Genomic DNA, 8,508 nt, shown 5'->3' with positions numbered 1-8,508 from the left:
TCCAGGCTCAAGCTAGGTAAACTCCCAGGAAATGCCAGGTCAGTCAGGTAGAGGAACTGTGAGGGGTAGGGGAGTTTTTCTTCTGTGTCTAGCAGCCCAACACAGAGCAGGTTACAGAAGGGGATGCTCTGAACTTTGAGTCCTGAGACATGTTCCCAGAGGCCCTCGGGGACTCATGTTGCGGCCCTCAGAGTGGACCGTGGCTTTCCCACAGTCAGTTGCACCCCGAACAGTCCGCAGAGATCATCCAGTTATGGCTTTCCTAGTTCCCAGGAGTCTGAGACTTAAAGTACTGGGTAAAAAAAAAAGGGGGGGGGGCGTCATCTTGGCCCAAAACATCCCATGAAGTGACATAAGCAGAAAAACAACACCACTTCACCACATGTGGTTGCAACTGTTCCAAGGGCACAATCTAATGAGTGGAATCCGAATGTGAACGAGCCTCTTCTGTGTTGAGACCCAGAGCAGCGCAGTTTCAGGCGTGGCCCCTCGACATCTTTGCCAATACTCCCTCACGAAGCCAGGAAGCTTCCCTCCACGGAGATCGCTCAGAGCCGCCCCAGACCACGACCTCACAAAGAACAGAAATTGGTTTAGACAGAGATCAGGCTAAGAACCTCTGCTCCAAAAATAACACTTGTGTCCTACAGGGAAAGAGTACTCAGGCTTTTTCTTCACAAAGCAAGGCTAAGGCAGCTTAAAAACAAAGTCATTCAGTATTATGCCAGAGTGTTTAAAAGGGAAAGAGAGCGAGAGCGAGAGCGAGATCGGAGCGAGAGAGAGAGGAGGGGGGTGAGGGGGGCGGGGGGAAGCTGGTCAATCTTTTTCCAAACAAACAACTTCTAGCACACACTCTGTCCAAACATCATCATGACCACCTCGGTCGGCCTGTCGGAGCCTGCCCTCCGTTCCCCAGAGCAGATACACGCTTGGCCTCATGCTACCAAGAATTATGTAATGAACTCATGGGTGCACTTTGGCTTTCACTGCTGCACTGTAAACCATCACCCCTATGGTAGAGACAGGCAATCTGTGCCAGTGACCACTGCTCAGAAATGTTGGTACTTTTTTTTGTTCTTGATATGTCATCCTGGGTCCACATTTCTGAGTAGTGAAAAACCAGTCTGAGAATGTCTCTTAAGGAGGAAATGCCTTTTCCTGTGGTTCATATGAATACAATGGCAATGGAACAGGGCAGAACTTTGAGAAAATGGTAGAATTGTCATCACATCGGTATTTAACCTTATCGCTGAAAAAAGAATGCTTTTCAGTGATGAACATATATGTTATGAATGGCTTGATTCCACTTGGACTAATACCTTCCTTTATCTCTAGTAATCACTCCGCCCAGCTCTAATAGAAATATGTGAAGGCACACATGGAACTTGAGATTTCCTAATAGCCACAGTTATAAAAGGAAAAAGAAACAAGTGAAATTAACTTTAATAATATATTTTATTTCGCCCACTATATACAAAATATTATCATTTCAACATATAATTGATATGAGTTGCCAATGAGATATTTTACATCCTTTTTTTAAATTATATTTATATTGCTGTTGCAAATGTTTCCTTTTGCCATTTTTAAATGTTTATTTCTGTAAGAGAGAGAGAGAGAGAGAGACATTGATAGCATTAGCAGAAGAGGCGCAGAGAGAGAGGGAGACAGAGGATCTGAAGCGGGCCCCGTGCTAACAGCAGAGAGCCAGATCAGATGCAGGGCTCAAACTTGTGAACCATGAGATCATGACCTGAGTGGAAATTGGACCCTCAACTGACTAAGCCACCCAGGTCCCCTACATACTTTTTTATGTCCTGAGTTTTCAGAATATGTTTGTATGTGACACTTACCACACATATCAATTCAAACTACCTACATTTCAAATGCTCAGCAGATACAAGTGGCCAGTGGCTACCCTATTGGACAGCAGAGAGTTAACCCTTCTTTACCTAGTTTTGTCATGAAGAGGAATTGTTCTTATGTTCGTTTGTTTTCTAATCAGTAATCCCACAGGCCATCTGGGTAAAACAAACAAACAAACAAAACACCTCCCTTATTAACTGAAAATTATCTAATTGATGAGAACAGAATGTAGATAATAGTTGAACACAGAGTTTAGAAGCTATAAAATGACTGCATGTTGCCTACTGGCAATTTAAAACAGAGTGTCATTATTTTTAAGTTTTACTTACCTGAAAAAAAAAAAAGAGGTCTGTTTAAGACAACACTTTATGTGATTACTAACAATTAGGGTCCAGGGCTTTTCCCAACTTGATGAAACAGTAATTGGAGATCCAATTAAATAATAGCATTGTATCCTTAGCTTTAGAAGCCGAGCTAAGCGCTGCGCACATTCAGGACACCCTATGCCAAGGGGGAAAAGTACCAGAAAACTTGGATTGGAGATGTGGCCCAGCGGTTACAAGCACTAACTCCGAGACTCCTTGGGAGAGCTGAATCTCGACTCTAGGAAGTCTTGGCTGTGTGAATCTTTAGCAAGTTACTTAACTTCTCTGAGCTTCAGTCTCATTATCTGAAAACAGAAATAAAGTGCTGATTCTTGAGTAGGTTCTTATGAGAATTAAATGCCAAACAGTGCCTGGCACAATGAAGTGATCGAAAGTACTAGCTTTTAAGTGATGACTATGAATCATCAAAACTTAATCAAAAAGTATGCTTTTGGTGTGTGTGTGTGGCGGGGGGGGGGTGACTCTTGATCTCGGGGTTGTGAGTCTGAGTCTCAAGGTGGGTGTGAGATTACTTAAAAATAAAATCTTAAAAAATAGTAATAATAAAAAGAATACAATTATGCTTTTCTGATATTCAGATTGGAGGTAGGAGAGACCTAAGCAATGTGGAAGAAGGTGGGTTTCTGTGTGCAACGCTCACATAGCATAGAGCAGCCAATTCAGGGTTTCACGTGACCCTGGAAAGCTGTGGAGTCTGGTGCAGCTAGAAGACAGAGAGATCAGATTCATTCAGTGACTAATGTTCTAATAAATAATAATAAACTAATGTAACTAAATGATTTACTGCGTTCTTTCATAAAAACAGAAACTAAACTCTGTCATATGAAAAAAAGAGATCTTTCATTTTGAAAGAAAAATAAACTTTTATCATTGGGAAAACAATGAAAATATTTTACTACCTTTTATGATTAATTTTGTAACCTAGAGAAAAGGAAAAGCATGTTCTTTACTCACATCTTCCATTACATTTGGCATCATGTGGTTTCAAGCATTATTTTCTGATATAGATATTCTTAAATTTTAAAATGCTGTGATATAATACACTTGAAACTCAAAGAATATAAAACATTGGGTTAAATTAGTAATATGGTATGCTTGGTTTGCTTCTCTAAGGATTTTTAATATTGAAAATATATCTGTGGATAAAGAAAATAGCAAAGCAAAGTTTCTAGTAAGAACATGACACTCCCTTACAATCCACAGTTCTCTGCACGGCCCAATAGCATATGTATTTGAGGATCAAGAATTATGGAATAGGGGCGCCTGGGTTCCTCAGTCAGTTGGCATCTGACTCTTGATTTTGGCTCAGGTCATGATTGTGGAATCATGGGATGATGGGATCTGGACTCCACATTGAGGTTGGAGCCTGCTTGGGATTCTCTCTCTCTCTCTCTCTCTCTCTCTCTCTCTCTCCCTTTGCTCCTCCTCTGTTCTCTCTCCAAAAAATAAAAGAATATGGGGCGCCTGGGTAGCTCAGTTGGTTGAGCGACTGACTTTGGCTCAGGTCATGATCTCACAGTTTGTGAGTTCGAGCCTCGCATCGGGCTCTGTGCTGACAGCCTGGAGCCTGCTTCAGATTCTGTGTCTCCCCCTCTCTCTGCCCCTCCCCTGCTCATGCTCTGTGTCTCTCTCTCTCTCTCTCAATAATAAATAAACGTTAAAAAAAATTAAAAATAAATTTAAAATAAAATAAAATAATCGAAAAAAATTATGAAATAATATAACTTGATATGATGTGGTCTCAGAAACAAGATATTTTGTACATTAAATGGAAGTTCTGAGACAGACTAATAGGTTAGCATTCGGATACCCAAAGAAGCCAGGTTATTCTTCAACTTCTGAATTAAATCCTTCCATAATAAAGATTTTGCTTTTTTCTTTTAGTAGAAGCCCTCTACTGGAAGGAAAAGCAAAAGGGTCTTTATCCTTCCAACAAGAGCTGACTACACTTTATATTTTAATAATTTGAAAAAGCCAAGGATATCTTATCAGTTAAAATTTGTTGAATACTAAACAGAGAAGAGAGGGAAAGGAGCTAGAAAAATTGTAGACTACTGTTTCAATGTGGTCACAGAATTTTCTCACAAAACAATTAGTTTTCAACCATTTTGTCTTTTCTGTTGAAATTCTGAACAGTAAGACCAATGGGTGGTCTTGCTGGATTTTCTTCAACAGAGTTCTAGAGACAACTGGGGTTTTCTTAGTGAAATTAGAAAGAAGTGATACACAAGGTATTTTTAGAGGACTAAGTATAAAAGTCATACAGGAGATAAAAATCATCATTTTATCACACCATATTTAGAGACCTTTTTGTTACGGAAAATCTCAAACATACATAAAAGTACAGAGAATAGTAAAATGAACTTCCACATACTCATCAGCCAACTTTATTATCGGTATTATTAGCACTTTGCCAGTTTCCTTTCACTTTCATCTAACACTCTCTTGTTTTGTTTGTTCTTTTTTTTTTTTTTAACAATTTAACTTTTTTAAAGCAGTTTTTGATTCAGAGCAGAATTGAGAGGAAAGGACAGATTTTCCACTTGCTCCCTGCCCCCACCCATGCATAGCCTCCCCCCATCAACATTGTCCTTCCCTCCTGAGTGCTACATTTGTTACAATTAATGAATGTATACTGGCATATCATCATTACCCAAAGGAAAGTGGGGAGTGCATTTCCAGAAGTGGGAGCAGCCCATTCAATGCCAAAGACCAGTGGAGGGTCCTGAATAAGGGAGAAGATACGTGGCAGCAAATGAGGCCACAGGAACAGCCAGGAGTCAAACCATCCTTTTAAGGATGTAGTCTCTGTCTTAAGAACAATGGGAGGCCATCAGAGTATTTAGCCATATAACATAGTTATATTTGTGTTTTCAGAAAGATCCCCCTGGCTGCTGTGTGGTGAAGAGACTGGGAACAGGGAGTTGGGGGAGACACCATAGGCAGCCCAGTGAGTAATGATGATGGCAGTAGACATGGAAGGAAGCAGAAAGAATCGCAACCTATGCAGAAGGCACAACAGACAGGAGACGGTGAGATGCAGGGTGAAGAAGAGGAAGGGGTGACTCCAGGGCTCCAGCTTGAGGGAACTAGACAGATGGCAATGCCATTCACCCAGATACAGAAAACCTTGAAGGGGGAGTGGTTTGAGTTCAGTTTGGGACATGCAGGCTTGGGGTGCCAATGAGACAGCCACACGGAGATGTCAGGTGGCACTGTAGTGGGCACTGAGTGTACAGTAGTAAAGAAAATAGACAAAAATCCCTGTCTTTAGAGAGGTTACATTTTAGCAAGTGAGACTGTTAATAAGTAAAATATACCATATTTTTAATTACAAATGACCCCAAGACTTTATAACCTAAAATAATGAATTCTGTGCTTTGGTTGGGCAGCTCTCTGCTGGTCTGATTCCTGTGGTTGCATTCAACTGGGGGGGTGGGCAGATGGCTGAGCTCAGCTGGGAGGCCACTGGGGGTTTTCAGCTGAGGACGGCTACAATTAGATGGACACTTTAGCAAGATGGCAGACTAAAGGGGAAAGGGGGAATACAGAAAAATCAGTTTGGAGGCTAACGCAGTGACCCTGGTGAGACATCAGTGGAGGTAACGGTTAAGAGGCTTTGCTTCTGCAGTAAATGTGGGGTGTAGCAGAAAGAAAAAGGACAAGGTTGACTCCAAGGTTTCGGTCCTAAGTAAGTGGAAGGATGAACAGCCCACAGACTTAGCTGAAAATCCTCTGGAGGAGCAGGTAGTGGGGAAGATCAAGAACTTAGTCTTGTACTATTACATTTGAATTGTCCATGAAACATCTAAATGGGAATCTTGAGTAGCTGCTGGATCTGTGGGTCTAGAGCCTAGAGGAAAACTTGGGCTGGAGGTATTCACTGGAGTCATCCAGTATATGAAAGGCATATTAAGGCCGTGGGACTGGATATAACACCCTGGGGGTGAAAGCAGAGAGGTCTGAGATCAGAGCCGAGAGGTCAGAGAGGTGAGTAGGCCAGAGGGGTAGAAGAAAAGCCAACAGAGGATGGTACCCTAGAAACCAAGTGAGGAAATAGTGTTAAGGAAGAGAGTGATCAATTGTGGCAGGTGCTGCTGATAGGTCAAGCCGGGCAAGTACGGAAAACTGACTTCGAAAGTTTTATTTACTGGTTTCTTTGTGACACTGGAAAGGAACACAAAATGGGGTGGAAAGTGCTATAAAAGTTGGTATTTATATGAGACTAATACTATGCATAAAGGAGAAAAAGAAAGCCTAGTGGTATCTTCAGTGGGGGGCACAGCAGCATTTATTCTTTGGGCAGATAAAATAATTCTATTTGAGAGCTTTATATTTCTCTTAACTCAGAATTTTCCAAGGTCTAGTTTTTAACTGCAAACTTAACTTTGAGATATTTCTGCGGGTTCTCATGATCAAGGATATTTTAAGTCACTCCTATGTTGTGCTGCATATTCTGGGGATGAGTGGGTTGGCAGGGAGAGACAGTTAATGTATTCTTGCTTAACTGGTTAAATATGCTATTTTAGGGGCGTCTAGGTGGCTTCAGTCGGTTAAGCTTCCAACTTTGGCTCAGGTCACAATCTCATGGTTCATAAGTTTGAGCCCCGTGTCGGGCCCTGTGCCAACAGCTCAGAGCCTGGAGCCTGGTTTCCATTCTGTGTCATCCTCTCTCTCTGCAACTCCCCTGCTCATGCTCTGTTTCTCTCTGTCTCTCAAAAAATAAATAAATGTTAAAAAAAATTTTTAAATATGCTATTTTAATAAAATATTGAAACCCAAAAAAGATTTAGCAATTTGGAGGTCATTAGGGAGCTGGACAAGAGCAGTTTCAATGGTGTGGTATGATGAAACCCTTATTAGTTCAAGGGAGATATAGAAGGAGGTAAATTGGAGGCAGCCAGTATAAGCTACTCCTCTGAGGAATTTAGCTCAAGGGTATGATCACTGGAGTGAATGGCATAAGGTGGAAAGACAAGATCGCTGGAGGAGAGGACGTCAGGGGATTGAGAAATCAGGTATTAGAAGCACTGCCCATGTGAATATTGAAATCACCAAGAATTACCCAAAGGGTAAGGCAATGGAGAAACTGACAGAGAGCCAAGCTAGCATCTTCAAAGAACAAAGGAGAGTAACTGGAGTCACAGAAAGACTGTGGTGAGTGGTGTTCTAATGACATGAGAGTCAGAGCTGGGTGTTTTTAGGGAGAGAAGTAGCAACAGAGAAATGAAAACAGCTTCAGTAATATGAGGGAGAAGAAACGTTGCAGAAGCAGTGCCTCAGGGGAGAGACAGGTTTTAGTGATAATAAGAAAGTGAAAGATGAAACCAAGAGCTGGTTCTTTGAGAAGATAAACAAAAATAGGTAAGCCTTTTAGCCAGACTCATCAAGAAAAAAAGAGAGAAGATCCATATAAATAAAACCAGAAATGAAAGAGAACAACTGACAACAGAGAAATACAAAGGATTATAAGAGACTACTATGAGAAATTATATGCCTAACATTAGACAATAAGAAGAGAAATTTCTAGGAACATACAATCTTTCAAAACTGAATCAGGAATAAAGAGAAAATCTGAACAGACCAACCACTAGTAACAACATTCAATCAGTAACCAAAAAATTGACCAACAAACAAAAGTCAAAGACCAGATGGATTCACAGGTGAATTCTACCAAGTACTAAGAGTCTATGCTTTCCTCCTTAAACTATTCCAAAAAATACAAAAAGAAGGAAAGCTCCCAAATACATTCTAATGAGACCAGCATTACCTTGATACCAGAACTAGACAAACATTAAAAAAATAAAATAAAAGAAAATTATAAGCCGATATCCCTGATGAACACAGATGCAAAAATCCTCAACAAAATAGTAGCAAACCTCATTCAACAATACATTGAAAGGATCATTCACACCATCAAGTGGGGTTTATTCCAGAGATGCAAGTACAATTCAACATTCACAAATCAATCAATATGATACACCAAATTAATAAAATGGAAGGATAAAAATCATATGATAATCTCAATAGATGCAGAAAAGCATTGTCAAAATTCAATATCCCTTTGTGATAAAAATTCTCAAAATATGTTTAGAGGGAGCAAACCTTAACATAATAAGGGCCATATAAGAAACACACTGCTAACATCAAGAGCTTTTCCTTTAAGATCAGGAACAAGACAAGAATGTAGACTCTCCCTATTTTTACTCAGTGTAATATTGGAGGTCCTAGCCAAAGCAATCAGACAAAGGAAAAA

Source organism: Lynx canadensis, chromosome C2 (assembly GCF_007474595.2).
Source record: "Lynx canadensis isolate LIC74 chromosome C2, mLynCan4.pri.v2, whole genome shotgun sequence".
In the NCBI taxonomy this organism is placed as follows: Eukaryota; Metazoa; Chordata; class Mammalia; order Carnivora; family Felidae; genus Lynx; species Lynx canadensis.
This window is presented reverse-complemented; position numbering follows the sequence as displayed.